Source organism: Bos taurus, chromosome 3 (assembly GCF_002263795.3).
Source record: "Bos taurus isolate L1 Dominette 01449 registration number 42190680 breed Hereford chromosome 3, ARS-UCD2.0, whole genome shotgun sequence".
NCBI classification, from domain to species: domain Eukaryota; kingdom Metazoa; phylum Chordata; class Mammalia; order Artiodactyla; family Bovidae; genus Bos; species Bos taurus.
In genome coordinates, this window is record NC_037330.1 from 87,749,673 (window position 1) to 87,769,249 (window position 19,577).

Here is a 19,577-nt window from a genome sequence, read left to right on the forward strand (position 1 = left end):
AGTCGCCTGCACCCGCCACTAGCAAGCAGGGGCTGGGCAGGGGAGGCACCGGCTGCATCGCTTAGAGTAAGGATCTGGCCTGAATGCCCTGAGTGCTATCTAAACAAACTAACTTGGGCTAGCAAACCAGAATGTGGGATAACTACCACGCGAAAAGCCAGCCCTAACCTAAGACACCACCAGGCCCGCGCACAGAACAAAGGACTGAACAGAGATAGCCGGCTGCAGACCATCCCCCTCTGGTGACAGGCAGCCAGAGCCGGAAGTGGGCAATCGCAGCCCTAGAGAGACATTATCTACAAAACTGTAAGCAGGCTTCTTTGCTAACTAAGACTTCTTGGGTTTCTGGACGGTCAACATCCGCCTGAGAAGGTGTGCCGGTTGTACACCTAGATAACTGAGTGGCGGGGAGGCGATAAGTCGCAGCAATCGCGCTTGCCAAACACCTCATCACCTGAGCTGCTTGGACCTGGGAAGGGCACAAAACGCAGGCCCAACTGAGTCTGCGCCTCTGAGGACTACCAGAGTGCCTGAACCTGAGTGGCTTAGACCTGGGAGGTGCATGCAGCCCAGGGCTGGCCTCGGATAGTTCCTGGCGGAGCAACCTAGAGCCTGAGCAGTGTGAGCAGGGAGGGCACACGTGCCCTGAACAGGGGCAGGCCCAGTGTGGCTGAGGCACTGCGAGCACACGCCAGTGTTGTTTGCAGCGTTCCTCCCTCCCCGCAGCACGACTGAACAAGTGAGCCTAAAAAAAAAAAAAAGAAAAGTGTCCACCACCGCCCCCTTTGTGTCAGGGTGGAAATCAGACACAGAAGAGAACAGCAAACAGAAGAAGCTAAAACAGAGGGAACAGCCTTGGAAGTGACAGGTGCAATAGATTAAAACCCTGTCATTAGTACCGACAACATATGAAGGGGCCTATAGATCTTGAGAAATATAAGCCGGACCAAGGAACTAGCCAAAAATGAACTGACCCCACAATACCCACAACAACACCAGAGAAAGTCCTAGATATATTTTTACTATTTTTATGATCGTTCTTTCTTTTATTTCTTTTTAAAATTTTTTTAAAAATTTGTAAGTCCTCTATTACTCCTTTAATTTTCACTTTTATAACCTACTATTACCTTGCAAAAAAAAAAGACCCTATTTTTTTAAAAAAAGCAAACTTCATATATATATTTCTTATAATTTTTTGACTTTTTTTTTTTTTTTCCTCCTTTTCTTTAACATTGTATTTTTGACATTCCAAACTCTACTCTAGATTTTTAATTTTTGCTTTTTGGTATTTGTTATCAATTTTGTACCTTTAAGAACCCAATCTTCAGTACCCATTTTTACTTGGGAGTGAGATTACTGGCTTGACTGCTCTCTCCCGCTTTGGACTCTCCTTTTTCTCCACCAGGTCGCCTGTGTCTTCTCCCTAACCCCTCTTTGCTCTACCCAACTCTGTGAATTTCTGTGTGTTCCAGATGGTGGAGAACACATAGGGAACTGATTACTGGCTGGATCTGTCTCTTGCCTTTTCATTCCCCACTTTTATCCTCCTGGCCACCTCTGTCTCCTTCCTCCCTCTTCTCTTCTCTGTATAACTCTGTGAACATCTCTGAGTGGTCCAGTTGTGGAGTGCACATAAGGAAGGGATTACTAGCTAGCCTGCTCTCTCCTCTATTGGTTCCACCTCATCTCATTTGGGTCACCTCTAACTCCCTCCTTCCTCTTCTCTTCTCCATTTAACTCTGTGAACCTCTCTGGGTGTCCCTCACTGTGGAGAAACTTTTCATCTTTAACCTAGATGTTTTATCAATGGTGCTGTATAGAAGGAGAAGTTTTGAGACTACTGTAAAAATATGACTGAAAACCGGAAGCAGGAGGTTTAAGTCCAAATCCTGACTCCAGGGAACTCCTGACTCCAGGGAACATTAATTGACAAGAGCTCATCAAACACCTTCATACCTACACTGAATCCAAGCACCACACAAGGGCCAACAAGTTCCAGAACAAGACATACCACACAAATTCTCCAGCAATACAGGAACACAGCCCTAAGCTCCAATATACAGGCTGCCCAAAGCTACTACAAAACCATAGACATGTCATAACTCATTACTGGACACTTCATTGCACTCCAGAGAGAAGAAATCCAGCTCCACCCACCAGAACACTGACACAAGCTTCCCTAAACAAGAAGCCTTGACAAGCCACCTGTACAAACCCACACACAGCAAGGAAACTCCACAATAAAGAGAACTCCACAAACTGCCAGAATACAGAAAGGACACCCCAAACTCAGCAATATAAACAAGATGAAGAGGCAGAGGAATACCCAGCAGGTAAAGGAACAGGATAAATGCCCACCAAACCAAACCAAAGAGGAAGAGATAGGGAATCTACCTGATAAAAGAATTCCAAATAATGATAGTGAAAATGATCCAAAATCTTGAAATCAAAATGGAATCACAGATAAATAGCCTGGAGATTGAGAAGATGAAAGAAAGGTTTAGCAAGGACCTAGAAGAAATAAAAGAGTCAATATATAATGAATAATGCAATAAATGAGATCAAAAACACTCTGGAGGCAACAAATAGTAGAATAACAGAGGCAGAAGATAGGATTAGTGAATTAGAAGATAGAATGGTAGAAATAAATGAATCAGAGAGTAAAAAAGAAAAACGAATTAAAAGAAATGAGGACAATCTCAGAGACCTCCAGGACAATATTAAATGCTACAACATTCGAATCATAGGAATCCCAGAAGAAGAAGACAAAAAGAAAGACCATGAGAAAATACTAGAGGAGATAATAGTTGAAAACTTCCCTAAAATGGGGAAGGAAATAATCACCCAAGTCCAAGAAACCCAGAGAGTTCCAAACAGGATAAACCCAAGGCAAAACACCCCAAGACACATGTTAATCAAATTAACAAAGATCAAATACAAAGAACAAATATTAAAAGCAGCAAGGGAAAAATAACAAATATCACACAAGGGAATTCCCATAAGGATAACGGCTGATCTTTCAATAGAAACTCTTCAAGCCAGGAGGGAATGGCAAGACATACTTAAAATGATGAAAGAAAATAACCTGCAGTCCAGATTACTGTACCCAGCAAGGATCTCATTCAAATATGAAGGAGAAATCAAAAGCTTTTCAGACAAGCAAAAGCTTGTGAGAGAATTCTGCACCACCAAACCAGCTGTCCAACAAATACTAAAGGATATTCTCTAGACAGGAAACACAAAAACGGTGTATAAACTCGAACCCAAAACAACAAAGTAAATGGCAATGGGATCATACTTATCAATAATTACCTTAAACGTAAATGGGTTGAATGCCCCAACCAAAAGACAAAGACTGGCCAAATGGATACAAAAACAAGACCCCTATATATGTTGCCTACAAGACCCACCTCAAAACAGGGGACACATACAGACTGAAAGTGAAGGGCTAGAAAAAGATTTTCCATGCAAATAGAGACCAAAAGAAAGCAGGAGTAGCAATACTCATATCAGATAAAATAGACTTTAAAACAAAGGCTATGAAAAGAGACAAAGATGATCGCTACATAATGATCAAAGGATCAATCCAAGAAGAAGATATAACAATTATAAATATATATGCACCCAACATAGGAGCACCGCAATATATAAGACAAATGCTAACAAGTATGAAAGGGGAAATTAACAATAACACAATGATAGTGGGAGACTTTAATACCCCACTCACACCTATGGATAGATCAACTAAACAGAAAATTAACAAGGAAACACAAACTTTAAATGATACAATAGACCAGTTAGACCTAATTGATATCTATAGGACATTTTATCCCCAAACAATGAATTTCACCTTTTTCTCAAGCACACACGGAACCTTCTCCAGGATAGATCACATCCTGGGCCATAAATCTAGCCTTGGTAAATTCAAAAAAATTGAAATCATTCCAAGCATTTTTTCTGACCACAATGCAGTAAGATTAGCTCTCAATTACAGGAGAAAAACTATTAAAAATTCCAACATATGGAGGCTGAACAACATGCTGCTGAATAACCAACAAATCACAGAAGAAATCAAAAAAGAAATCAAAATTTGCATAGAAACAAATGAAAATGAAAACACAACAACCCAAACCCTGTGGGACACTGTAAAAGCAGTCCTAAGGGGGAAGTTCATAGCAATACAGGCACACCTCAAGAAACAAGAAAAAAGTCAAATAAATAACCTAACTCTACACCTAAAGCAACTAGAAAAGGAAGAAATGAAGAACCCCAGGGTTAGTAGAAGGAAAGAAATCTTTAAAATTAGGGCAGAAATAAATGCAAAAGAAACAAAAGAGACCATAGCAAAAATCAACAAAGCCAAAAGCTGGTTCTTTGAAAGGATAAATAAAATTGACAAACCATTAGCCAGACTCATCAAGAAACAAAGGGAGAAAAATCAAATCAATAAAATTAGAAATGAAAATGGAGAGATCACAACAGACAACACAGAAATACAAAGGACCATAAGAGACTACTATTAGCAATTATATGCCAATAAAATGGACAACGAGGAAGAAATGGACAAATTCTTAGAAAAGTACAACTTTCCAAAACTGGACCAGGAAGAAATAGAAAATCTTAACAGACCCATCACAAGCACAAAAATTGAAACTGTAATCAGAAATCTTCCAGCAAACAAAAGCCCAGGTCCAGACAGTTTCACAGCTGAATTCTACCAAAAATTTAGAGAAGAGCTAACACCTATCCTACTCACACTCTTCCAGAAAATTGCAGAGGAAGGTAAACTTTCAAACTCATTCTATGAGGCCACCATCACCCTAATACCAAAACCTGACAAAGATGCCACAAAAAAAGAAAACTACAGGCCAATATCACTGATGAACATAGATGCAAAAATCCTTAACAAAGTTCTAGCAATCAGAATCCAACAACACATTAAAAAGATCATACACCATGACCCAAGTGGGCTTTATCCCAGGGATGCAAGGATTCTTCAATATCCACAAATCAATCAATGTTATACACCACATTAACAAATTGAAAAATAAAAACCATATGATTATCTCAATAGATGCAGAGAAAGCCTTTGACAAAATTCAACATCCATTTATGATAAAAACTCTCCAGAAAGCAGGAATAGAATGAACGTACCTCAACATAATAAAAGCTATATATGACAAACCCACAGCAAACATTATCCTAAATGGTGAAAAATTGAAAGCATTTCCCGTAAAGTCAGGAACAAGACAAGGGTGCCCACTTTCACCATTACTATTCAACATAGTTTTGGAAGTTTTGGCCACAGCAATCAGAGCAGAAAAACAAATAAAAGGAATCCAAATTGGAAAAGAAGAAGTAAAACTCTCACTGTTTGCAGATGACATGATCCTCTACATAGAAAACCCTAAAGACTCCACCAGAAAATTACTAGAACTAATCAATGAATATAGTAAAGTTGCAGGATATAAAATCAACACACAGAAATCCCTTGCATTCCTATACACTAATAATGAGAAAATAGAGAAATTAAGGAAACAATTCCATTCACCATTGCAACGAAAAGAATAAAATACTTAGGAATATATCTACCTAAAGAAACTAAAGACCTATATATAGAAAACTATGAAACACTGGTGAAAGAAATCAAAGAGGACACTAATAGATGGAGAAATATACCATGTTCATGGATTGGAAGAATCAATATAGTAAAAATGAGTATACTACCCAAAGCAATTTATAGATTCAATGCAATCCCTATCAAGCTATCAACGGTATTCTTCACAGAGCTAGAACAAATAATGTCACAATTTGTATGGAAATACAAAAAACCTCGAATAGCCAAAGCAATCTTGAGAAAGAAGAATGGAACTGGAGGAATCAACCTGCCTGACTTCAGGCTCTACTACAAAGCCACAGTCATCAAGACAGTATGGTACTGGCACAAAGACAGAAATATAGATCAGTGGAACAAAATAGAGAGCCCAGAGATAAATCCACACACCTATGGACACCTTATCTTTACAAAGGAGGCAAGAATATACAATGGATTAAAGACAATCTCTTTAACAAGTGGAGCTGGGAAAACTGGTCAAACTTGTAAAAGAATGAAACTAGAACACTTTCTAACACCATACACAAAAATAAACTCAAAATGGATTAAAAATTTAAATGTAAGACCAGAAACTATAAAACTCCTAGAGGAGAACATAGGCAAAACACTCTCCAACATACATCACAGCAGGATCCTCTATGACCCACCTCCCAGAATATTGGAAATAAAAGCAAAAATAAACAAATGGGACCTAATTAAACTTAAAAGCTTCTGCACAACAAAGGAAACTATAAGCAAGGTGAAAATACAGCCTTCAGAATGGGAGAAAATAATAGCAAATGAAGCAACTGACAAACAACTAATCTCAAAAATATACAAGCAACTCCTACAGCTCAATTCCAGAAAAATAAATGACCCAATCAAAAAATGGGCCAAAGAACTAAATAGACATTTCTCCAAAGAAGACATACAGATGGCTAACAAACACATGAAAAGATGCTCAACATCACTCATTATCAGAGAAATGCAAATCAAAACCACTATGAGGTACCATTTCATGCCAGTCAGAATGGCTGTGATCCAAAAGTCTACAAGCAATAAATGCTGGAGAGGGTGTGGAGAAAAGGGAACCCTCTTACACTGTTGGTGGGAATGCAAACTAGTACAGCCACTATGGAGAACAGTGTGGAGATTCCTTAAAAAACTGGAAATAGAACTGCCTTATGACCCAGCAATCCACTGCTGGACATACACACTGAGGAAACCAGAATTGAAAGAGACATGTGTACCCCAATGTTCATCACAGTTTATAATAGCCAGGACATGGAAGCAACCTAGATGTCCATCAGCAGATGAATGGATAAGAAAGCAGTGGTACATATACACAATGGAGTATTACTCAGCCATTAAAAAGAATACATTTGAATCAGTTCTAATGAGGTGGATGAAAGTGGAGCCTATTATACAGAGTGAAGTAAGCCAGAAAGAAAAACACCAATACAGTATACTAACACATATATATGAAATTTAGAAAGATGGTAACAATAACCCTGTATATGAGACAGCAAAAGAGACACTGATGTATAGAACAGTCTTTTGGACTGTGTGGGAGAGGGAGAGGGTGGGATGATTTGGGAGAATGGCATTGAAACATGTATAATATCATATATGAAATGAGTTGCCAGTCCAGGTTCGATGCACGATACTGGATGCTTGGGGCTGGTGCACTGGGACGACCCAGAGGGATGGTACAGGGAGGGAGGAGGGAGAAGGGTTCAGGATGGGGAACACGTGTATTCTTGTGGCGGATTCATGTTGATATATGACAAAACCAATACAATATTGTAAAGTTAAAAAATAAAAAAAACAAAAAAAACAAAAAAAACAGATATGTTCACAGTCCATACTGGAGAAATGAGCTAGAAGGAAAGTCTTCCTGTAAAAGATAAGGCCTGAGGATAATCTTGAGGTCTGAGTAGGTTCTCACCTAGCAGGCATTGGGGAACAGCACATCATGAAAGGAACAGCACATACTAAAGTATAGAGGCTGGAGACAGTGTATACATGAGCCTCTAGACATGCCACTGGAGCTTTTAGTTGGTAATATTTCAGTGTTGACAGTTCACTTAGTTCTCATGTTTTCTGCTGCATTCCTGGTTTCTGGCACTCTTGGAACCTTTATGGATTGTGCTTTGCCCATCAGCTGTTCTTGACCCCCTCTTCACTACCTCTGCAGCAGTTTACCTTCACAAGACAATATGTGCCACTTTGATATTTCTGTGCAAAGCCTCTGCTGGCTGGTCATATTACCAGGTCCTTTAGGCAAGACTATTTCTAACTATTGCTCTCTGGCTGAGTGTCCACCAGAAGGCTGTTACCACTGTGGACACATTGCAAGGACTTGTTGTCTGTCTCACTTCTTTGAATGTGCACATTCCTATCTGTAGCTTTTCTGCTCCTTGCATCCCAGTGTGTTTGTCCTAGTTATTCAACACTAGAACAGGCTAGACATTGTGCAGGGTATGTAGCAGTAAGTAAAATAAACAAGAATCTCTGTTTTTTTTTTTTTTAAGTTGTTGTTCTTTCCCTAGTTTTATTGAGAAATAATTAATTCTACTCTCCTTTTAGAGAGAAAGGTATGCCAACAAATGAACAAAAAGGAAAATATTAATACGATGTACGTCATATTGAGAATACATAGCTTGAGGATATAGAGAATGAGGAGAGCGAAGGTGGACATGAATAGCCTCTCTGAAAGATTTTGATCAATGATTCCAAAAGCAACTGTGGTCTCTCTAGTTCTAGGGTTGCTGCTGCTGCTAAGTCACTTCAGTTGTGTCTAACTCTGTGCAACTCCATAGATGGCAGCCCACCAGGCTTCCCCGTCCCTGGGATTCTCTAGGCAAGAACACTGGAGTGGGTTGCCATTTCCTTCTCCAATGCATGAAAGTGAAAAGTGACAGTGAAGTGGCTCAGTCATGTCCGACTCTTAGTGATCCCATGGACTGCAGCCTACCAGGCTCCTCTGTCCATGGGATTCTCCAGGCAAGAACACGGGTGTGGGTTGCCATTTCCTTCTCTAATGCATGAAAGTGAAGAGTGAAAGTGAAGTCGCTCAGTCATGTCCGACTCCTAGCGACCCCATGGACTGCAGCCCACCAGGCTCCTCTGTCGGGGTTAAAAACATGCTTTCTCTACCTGCTTTCGCAAACCTCTCCCCACCAACACACATTGCCACCCTATGAAAGAAGAAAATCTGGAAATAAATTTTGCCATGGCTGTTCTTGTGATTGAAGCCAATTTGATATCTCCGTGCCTGTGTGAGAAGTTGCATCAGAGACACAAACGGCAAGTAGAACTCATTAATTCAACACATTTCTTCTGAGTGACTATTGCATGCCAGGAACACTGTTAGCTTGGGAGTTCAGTGAATAAGTAAGTCATTGCCCCCAAGTGGCTTGCAGGGCTTCGCTGGTGGCTCAGATGGTAAAGAATTTGCCTGTAATACAGGAGACTCAGGTTTGATCCCTTGGTCAGGATGATCCCCTGGAGAAGTGAATTGCTACCCACTCCAGCATTCTTGCCTGGAGAATTCCATGGACAGAGAAGCCCGGTGGACTGCTGAGTGACTAACACTTACTTACTTGCCCTCAAGTGGCTCACAGTCTTTTAGGGTAAAAGGCAAGAAGCAGTGGAAGATTATAATGCCAAATCCCAATTTTATACAAGACGCATCTAAACCAGCAACAGATGATCAGGGTGAGGAGACCTTTCCAAAGGACTTGATCTTTGAGCATACAGTGATGGCTATAAAGTGCTTTGATAATGAGCAGAAGATCTAACTTGAGTCCTCACTTTCCCTTAAGACTTATCATCATATACCACACACACGCACACACACACACACACACACACACACACACACACGTCTACATCTAGCATGCCAGCTTTTGTTTTGGTTATACCCTCTCTATAGAATTTGTTATTTCTATTTGTGACTACCAAGTCCTGTCCATCATTGCTAGTCTTATACTTTTCCAGAAGTCATACCCTCTCTGCCCTGTTGCAGTTAATGAACGTCTCTCTTCTAAGCTCCTACTCATTGTGTCACAGTTCTGGTATGCTCTTTATAGAACCAAATTCATATTTTTGTGATTTCTTTACTAGATGGTAAGCTCTTCAAAGACAGACCTGTATTTTCCTTCACCTCTGTATCCTAATTCCATGCATAGTACCCGACGCACAGTAAATGTTTAACAAGTATTTTTTTAGCTCAAATTTAATTGAGTTAAATGTAATAAAGCATGTGGGGGTTGAACTAAAATTTCCCTTCATCCACTTGCCACTTCAGATGCTATGAACGGATATTTTAAGGATTAATTTTTGTAGAATTTATATAGATGAATAATTTTTCCAGAAGTTCAAATTGCATCAGGCAGCTGGGGAATTTTCTCATAGTCAAAGATGGTCTCGTCCTATCTGATGAAATTCCCTCTCATTTCTTTAGTATGATATAATTTATCTATTGGTAGGACTTGGGAAAATTAGGAGGCTGTCAGCTGCTTGAGTCTACAGGGTTTAGACTAGTTCCTAGCATTTGGCAAGATGGAAAACATTACAGGACTCAGCCACGAGTGAGAAAGAGAAAGAAGGAAGGCTGGACTATATGGAAAATAAATCATCAGTTACAAAGCTTCCAGAGACCTATGGGCATGGGATCCACTGTTACCAAGATGTACTGTCAGGGCTCAGACAACCATGAGCTCCAAGAGAGCTCTCTGGCTGAGGGCCATTCCTGCCCCAAGGAGCCCTTCTGAGCAGATATTATTAAATATGCATTTATTACTTCACACTGGGGCATTCCTGAGATGTCTTATCTTGGGCCTTTCTTAGACTGACTGCTTTGGGGGGAAATGAGGCAGCTCAACAATAACAACAAAAATAGTACTTATTATAGCTTCTACCTCTTAGCCTATCTGATTCCTCCAAACAACTCTCCTTGGTATCAGACTCAAGCTGTGGGTGCTCGCCTCCATTTGGAGGACTGGGCCACACAGCCAGCTGTTGGGCCATCTAAAGGTTATCCGCCAGCACCAGGCTCTCCTGTGGTTTTCTAGAGTGAATGCGGGGGGTGGGTGGGGGTATTATGTGAATTAGCCTCTTCATCACTTTGCAGGCTTTATTTACACCCTGCTGGATTATTTTCTCCTCTTATGACTGCCACCATCTCCCGTGGGGCTTCCTGAGGCTGCTTCAGTAAGTAATAATTTTGATGCTGACTTTCCTTGGCTTGGCTGGGGATTTGAAGAAACAAAAACCAAACAGAAACAAAATGCACAAACTCAGGAATATAGGGGTTGCTGAAAGCAGGAGCGGGAAAGCTGGTGTCCACAACGAAGGTTTGGACTCCAGCATCCCAGGCTGCTCTGGTCACCAGTTGGTGTCCTGACAGTATCTATGTAGTTTAGCTTGACTCAAGCCATGATTTCTGCCTAATTACCAGGGTAACAACTTCTTTCTTTGCCTACTAAGGAATTTTTCAGTACATCCTGGTCACTACTCATTTACTCATTCAAGGAGCATTTCCTGAGAGGCAGCCGTGGACTGGAACCTTGGCTTTGAGTCTATACTTTACCTCATGTCCAATCTTAGGCAGGACACTACCTCTCCAGGCTTGTATTTCACCATTCTCAAGAGTAAATTTTAGAATGTCATCTCAGTGAAGGCAGAAAACATGCCTGCTTGCTTATTTTTACATCCCTAGTGGAAGGCACAGAGCCTGACACATATTTGGTACTCCGAAATGTTGTTGCATAAACAGATCACAGAGTGCATTAGTTTAGATGGCACGCATGCTTAGTCGTTCAGTCATGTCCGACTCTTTGTGACCCCATGAGCTGTAGCCTGCCAGGCTCCTCTGTCCATGGGGATTCTCCGGGCAGGAATACTGGAGTGGGTTACCATGTCCTTTTCCAAGTTTGCTGCTGCTACTGCTGCTAATTCTCTTCAGTAGTGTCTGACTCTGTGCAGCCCCATAGACGGCAGCCCAACAGGCTTCCCCGTCCCTGGGATTCTCCAGGCAAAAACACTGGAGTGGGTTGCCGTTTCCTTCTCCAATGCAGGAAAGAGAAAAGTGAAAGTGAAGTCACTCAGTCATGTCCGACTCTCAGCGACCCCATGGACTGCAGCCTACCAGGCTCCTCCATCCATGGGATTTTCCAGGCAAGAGTACTGGAGTGGGGTACCATTGCCTTCTCCGAGTTTAGACTACATGATCTCTAATATTCTAACATGATCTGCCAATCTTTTCATGTCTACACTTGAGAATTTCATCCACCTTTTGACCCCATTAATTACTAAACTGTGAAGTTTCTAGAATCTGTGCAGAGAGCACCTCTCATGGGTAGTACTCCAACTCCCTAACTCTGAGAAAGTACCTTTTCTCTGAATTTCCACAGCATCCACAGTAACCTCTGTCTAAACACTCATACCATCTTATCCTCTTGTCTTTTTACCTGTACTTGCCCATCGCTAGTTACAAACACCATGAGGGCAGATTCTTCTTTAGTTTTGTAAACTTCTGTAGTCTTCAGTGCTCAGCACAGTCCCTCTTTATTAAGTGGAATTAATGATTATATTTTTTAAACTCTCATTGTCAGACCCTAGAGGGCTCTAATATAGTTTTTAAAGTCTCCAGTCAACATTCACTATTGTATATATCATCTCTTTCTGGCTTCTCTGTGCATTTGTCCATCTTTTCTTCTCATCATTATGAAAGTGAAAGTGTTAGTCATTCAATCATGTCCCACTCTTTGTGACCCAATGGACTGTAGCTTGCCAGGCTCCTCTGTCCATGGGACCCTCCATGCAAGAACACTGGAGTGGGTTGCCATGTCCTCCTCCAGGGGGTCTTCCCATGTCTCCTGCACTGCAGGCAGATTCCTTACCATCTGGGCCAGCAGAACATTGGCTCTAGATTTAGACTTCCTGGCTTGGACTCTTGTCTCTGCATTTCCTAGTGATATGACCCTGGGAAGTTAATAATTTTTCTATGTCCCAGGTTCTCCATATGCACACTGAGATAATAATAAGCCTTATCTCATACAATCATTATGAAAATTAGAAGAGCATACAAAAAACCAGTTGCCATATATAGTAAACACACAATATATATTAGTTAATATTATTGCTATTGTTTCTATTGATCACATATTAAACAGCATTATAGGTGCTGTGAACAATAAAGAAGACTATCCTGTTCTTATGGAGCTTAAATTACAGTGAATCAATTCTTTCTGATTTATCTATGAGATAGTTCTTTAAATTTTAGCACCCTTATGTACACTTTTGGAGAAGGCAATGGCAACCCACTCCAGTACTCTTGCCTGGAAAATCCCATGGACAGAGGAGCCTGGTAGGCTGCAGTCCATGGGATCACTAGGAGTCAGACAAGTGACTTCACTTTCATTTTTCACTTTCATGCATTGGAGAAGGAAATGGCAACCCACTCCAGTGTTCTTGCCTGGAGGATCCCAGGGACAGGGGAGCCTGGTGGGCTGCCGTCTATGGGGTTGCACAGAGTCGGACACGACTGAAGCAACTTAGCAGCAGCAGCAGCATGTACACTTTAGTAGAAATCAGATAATGGATCTTTTCTGGAGAGGAACTTTTTATTGTGGTAGGGAAATACATGAGGCCATAGAGCACCTGTCTTGAGGGTAGGGAAGAGAAAAAGAAGAAGAATGTGTGTGATTCAGGAAATAAACCACCAGTTACATAATTTTACTGTGCCTCTCCCTGTCTTCAGGCCATGGTCAGTAAGTTTAATTTATTGGATTTTGTGAGTAGTCACAAGGCATGTCCCATCAATTTTTTTGTTCTTGATGGCTGCAGAGTGACTCAGACTATTAGCCTTGTATGATTACAGCATCTGTATTATGATGTTGAGGACATGTTGCTGCTACAATTTATTCCCTTTATTTAGTTCACTTTGTCTCACTCAGCATATCACTCAGCGGCTGTTGGAGAAAACACTTGGTGATGGACAATTTCTCTCTCTCTCTCTCCCCTCTCCTGATATTCCTTCTCCTTGCCCTTCTGTCTTTGTTGATGTCTTGTTTAAAAGAAGATTTGTGGATCTCCTGGTTTCCTCTACATTGACTGACCCTCAGGTCTGCGGCTCTCAGCATTGCGGCACCTCTCCATGGTGCTGAAAGCAAGCACGTGGTTCTAACTCTGCAGCAGTAGCTAAGGGAGCCTGTAGTATCATAACATGCAGCAGTAGGCAGTGGCCTGAGAAAGTACCCTGTCTCGTCCTTGTTATTTCAACAAAAGGGGACAAGAGACAAAGAAATGAAGAATGATTTCCCCAAAATGGTATATGTCTCATATGAGATCAGAATACTGCTTTCTGAAGACAAATTTAGAACTTCAGAGATAAGCTAAGAAAATTCTTTGATCTCCTTAGGCCTTATTGTTCTCATCTCTAAAACAGGGGAATACTAAAAATCCTAACAAGTACTACGACATATAGATTAGGTAATGTGATACTAGTTCCTTAGCACGCTGCCTGCTTATCTATACTTATTTCCTGCTGCTTCCTGCCTGACATGTTTTGCTTGAGTAATATGAAGTGATTTATGGTCTCCCTTTCCCTCACCATGCTGCTTTATGCCTTACTCATACTGTTCCTTCTGCCTCTGGTGCCCTTACAAGTTCTTCTAGGCTGTTATGACACCTACAGTTTTCTCACAATTTATGTATTCACTAACATCTCCCTCAGAAAGCCTCCTCTGCCCTTTCATGCTCCTCCTCTAATGTGAGCTAGCTGTCCCTTCTAGGTGCTCATATGTTACTCTCTGCATATCATTTTACATATCTCCCTATCACGACACCAACTACATGATCATGAAATTGTGGTGTCCTTGACTTACTAGATTATAAGCTCTTTGAGAGGAGGGCCATGTGTCATTGTCTCTAGCACAATCCATGTTACCAGGTGGATTCCAAGTGTTTGTTGATTTGAACTGAATATGATAGAGACTTAAATCATGTAGGTTTCTTTCTCATTCTCAGTCCAGTGCTCTCTTCTCATTTGCTGTATCTCATGTGCTGTATCTAGCTAGGTTGGAAAGTTTTTGCATTGGCTACCACTGTGAATACCTTCATTTGCTACTGGTAGGGATTACTCATTTTGCTGTGGGTCATCCTTGAGTATGCTGGAATCATATCAAGATAGTTTGTCTTATTGTCTTTGGCATCAATTCTCTCCAAACCAGAGAATTCACATAAGCCATGAATTAGATCCAGAGGGGAGAGGGCACCTGCCTTCATGAATTAGCTACAAAATTATCATGGTCTGGCTTCCAAGAATCCTTAGCAAAATTCTAAATCATCACAAGACTTCCACTTAATATCTATTGGCAAGAACAGCTGCTCTTATTTTAGGAAAATTAATTGCTTTTCAAATTGTTCTAGAAGCCTAAGTCCATTTTGATAATTCAGTAGGAATTAACATTCACTTTTAATTTGAAGTCCATGAAAGCCCAGACTCTAATGAATTTCTTGGACTTTGAAGTCATGTGTCAGCTGACTCTCAGTGACATCACTAGAGATCACGTGGTTATTATGAAAATGATTAGAATCTAAAACATGAAATGCATGCATACTAAGTCACTTTAGTCATGCTTGACTCTTTATGAAGCTAAGGAATGTAAAGCACCAGGCTACTTTGTACATGGAATTCTCTAGGCACTTTGAATAATGGAGTGGGTTGCCATGCTCTCCTCCAGGGTGTTTTCCCCACCCAGGCATTGAACCCGTGTCTCTTATGTCTGCTGCCTTGGCAGGTAGGTTCTTTACCACTAGTGCCACCTTAGAAACCCCTAAAACATGACACTGAAACTCTTTCTGCTCTGATAATTTACTATGTTGATGATCTTGAGCAGGGTATTTCAGAGTTTTTAGCCTCTGTTCAATCATTTATAAAATGGCAATAATTGCAACAATTGTGTTATCTTTATTAAAGATCCTAAGGAGATGCATGAAATTGATGCAAGAGTACTTCAGAAAGTGTAAAATTCTATACAAATCCAGGGATAATAACAAAGGTGATACCTAGAAGAAGTAGGAACTGGAAGTTGAAAAGAGAAAGGGAAAGAAAAGTGATGGCAAAAGCGAAGGAGATCTTTATTCAATGCAGATTTAAGAAAGGGGAAGAAAGTCTGGAAATAATAGCTAATGCTTACTAAACACTTCTTATATCCTGGGTAGTATGCTATGTGATGAACTTTTCACAATAACCCTAGAGGTAGATGCTTTTACTATCTATTATATGGATAAAGAATAGAGACATAAGAAATTTAGTCTAAGCATATGGGCTAGAAAAAGGTAAAGCCAGGACTCAACCTTAGGCAATGTGACTCTAGAATCTATATACATAACCAGCCAGGCTGGAAAATTCTCCATCTCGTCATTCTGCTGTGCTGACATCTTTCTGGTTGCTAAAGGGATCCAGACAAAAACTTCAGATGAGCTGGAAGTGATTTATATTTTAAAGCGTTTATGCTATTTGAAGTAAAAGACACCAAGAGATTTCAAGGGAGTAAGTAGAGGTCACTAAAGTTGTTCTCAGCACACTCTTCTTTCCCACACAATTTGTCAGTTTGAGTCTGATCAACAAATATTTAGTCTTTGCGTGTGTCAGATATTATTCAAGGTGTTGAGACCACAGAGATGATTAAAAGACCTTCTCTTTCTGTGGCATATCAAAGATGGTTGCAAACATTTTGCTATTCCTTTGAACTTGGATGACTTTAGTCACTCACTCGACTAATAGTATGTGGCAGGTGACACAGTGGGATTTTTGAGGCTATGTCATAAGAAACCTTGAAGCTCCAGATTGGGCTTCTTGAAGTACTTGCTCTTGGAACCCAGTCCCATGAATAGATGCTCTGGTTGACAGTTCCCACTGAGTTCCTGCTCAGGAACCAGCATCAGCTGCTAGTTTTATGAATGAGCCATCTTGAGCATCCCACCCTGCGAGTTCTCAGCTGATTCTGGCTTCAGTAACTGACTGTGAACACATGAGAAACCCCAAGGAAGAATTGCCCAGCTGAGCTCAGTCATCCATAGAACTGTACAAGATAATAAAAAGGTTGTTTTAGCCCTGTAAATCTAGAGGTGGCTTGTTATGCAGCACTGAATATCTGAAACACATCATAAGAAAGTTTCTGTCAGCGCATAGGAGGCAGATGTATGAACAGTTGATTTCAACATATGTTTTAAATGCTACTGCAGTGTAAGCAGATTAGGCTATGGAGTTAGCCTAGACCTCAAGGAATCAGAAAGTATCTGCTCTAGGACTAGCTCTGTGGCTCTAGTGTGTACAAAGTTGACTGATTCCATCATTTGGATGAGTTGCATCATCTCCGTTTCCTTTCTAATAATAAGACTTTATGATTGCATAGATCCTTCATCACTACTCAGGCACTACTGATCCTGAGTTCACCCCTCTGTAAAATAAGAGAAAATAAGGAATCAGGGAACCCAAGATAGACTGTGGAGCTGAGACAGAAGATACAAAAAATTCCTTCCATCTCACTGAAAGACATTGGGCTTCCCTGATGGCTCAGTGGTAAAGAATCTGCCTGCAGTGTAGGAGGCACAGGAAACATGGGTTCAATCCCTGGGTTAGGAAGATCCCCTGGAGGAGGAAATGGCAACCCTCTCCAATATTCTCAACCTGGAAAATCCCATGGACAGAGGAGCCTAATGGGCTACAGCCCAAAGCATCACAAAGAGTTGGCTATGACTGAGCACACAGCACATTTCTTTCACTAGAAATGCAATGAGAGGATTTTGGGTGCAGTGAAATGAGCACAAATTCTGTGGTCAGAAGACCTAGGGTCGAGTTCCAGCTCATATATTCCCAGCTATGTGACTTCACCTCTGTGAGCTTCAGCTTCTTCATAGCTATGCCTCGAGCATGAGGGGAAGTACCTGACAGCCTTATGTATTGCCTTCCTTCCAGGTCTGTGCTTAGTTCCAGCCCTCTTCTGATGTGGCTTTGTTCAGTGGAAGAATCCAGGCTGGGGGAACTGAAGGAGAGGCAGGGGAGCAGTGTAAACATCCCTAGGCAGGGAGCCATGTGGGTTCACAGCAATGCCAAGCAATATGGAGCCTTGGCAGAGCCATCCAAGGGCAGTCTGGAAGGGGTTAACTGAGCCAAGGGGCCAGCTGGCATCTGTGCTGGCACTCAAGGAGAGAAAGAAAAGGAGCCTCAGTGTCAAGACAAGAAAGAGAAACAAAACCAAATACCAGCATTTTAGCCAGATTCCCAAATTCCCATATGGATGTGGAGGGAAATATTCAGCCAGTTCCATGCAGCAGCCTCTGGTCAGGAAACACCTGATGATCAGGCAAGTCTGTGAACACACCTGGGCAAGTTGTCTCTGCTGGGTGGCTTGTCAGAGAATCGCATCATCTTTGATTAATATGTCAAGAAAAAGTTGCACTTTCCCCCTTTATTTTTCATGCATCCCGTCATCTACCCATCCATTCATTCACCCATCCATCAATGCGTGCATTTCTGTAACATGTATTAAACACCTACACTGAGCCATACACTGTGCATTAGATAACTGGGACTGTAGACAAATCAGTGACACAAAGATGAATAAGCCAACATGGTCTTTGCCCCAAGGATAAAATCTTCCAAAACTAGATAATGTGGGCAGCTCCAAGGTGAGCTCGAAGATGAAGTTTGTGGGTGGACAGAACTAACGTTGACTGATCATTTATTCCAAGCCAGACACTGTGATAAAAGGTTTACGTGTGTCATCTTATTTAACCTTCACAATTCGCCTATAGTTTTGGCAATGTGATTAGCCCTGTTTTATAGCTGAGAAAACTGATGCTCAGACATGAGGGTGCTCGCTCAAGGTTGCACAGTCACTGTGTGTTATGATGCTGATCTGAGCTCATTTGGTACTGAGGAGGAGAACCTGGAGAAAGACAGGCAAGGATGTAAGCAGGGGCTGAGACTCAGCGTGTCACATGGAGTCTTGTTATTGGGTGGGAGTGGATGCGTGGTTGGAAGTGGGGTGGTCAGTGTAAGGAGACGCAGTGGGAAGGGAGGCACGTCCTGCCACCAGAACCCAGATAGTAGAGTAGCACCCACATCTGAAGGGTCATTCCAAGCTGAGAAGACACTCCCCAGATCTACCACCCTCTTCTCAGTTTTTGGGTGAAGGCATTTCCTACTTCTCTGCTGAGAGTATGCTTATGAAATACAAATCCTCCTTCCCTTGTCTGCTTCCTGGCTTGCCTCTTTTACCCATATGTGCACTGACAGATGGATGGGCTACAGAAGCAGCTGAGAATCAGAACAAGAGGGGAGGGTGCTGGGATTTGGGGGGCGGGGTGGGAGGGACTCCAGTGCAGTTTTATGAAGCAAGGTTGTAGGCCTGGGTGTCTGAAGGGGTGGAAGGTTTACTAGTTTGTTTTACCATTATTTTTTTTTAATCCTGCACACTATTACTCACATGATGGTTTTGGAAGTGGCAGGCAGAGGGGTGGGTCACCTGCAAATTACTCCCTACGAGTTTCCCAGGGAAGTTGGCTTCTTCTCTGCAAGCGATTTTCCATGTCTGGAGTCAGTTCACACCTAATATGGAAGGATCGCTTTTAGTCTCTACTTGTTGCTATGGCAGCTTCAGAAGCGGCTGCTGACTGAGCCAGGAGCAGCCGCTCCCTCTTCTCCCAAACTCTCCTGGCATGGGGCTGAACACTCGTGGTTTGAAGACTAGGCAAGTGTCAGTGGATGGCATGTCTTTTATTTTGGGAAACATCTTTCAAGTGGGCAGAGTGGCAGCTTTTGCTGGTTCTTCAGAGCCTCAGCACTGCTGATTCGAAATCACGCATGGCTTCTGGAGTCTGCTCCTTACCCCACCCCCCTGTTTTAGAACAAAGGCTGAAAATGGCCTTTATAGATATTTTAAATAATTTAGCTAGTTGGATTAAA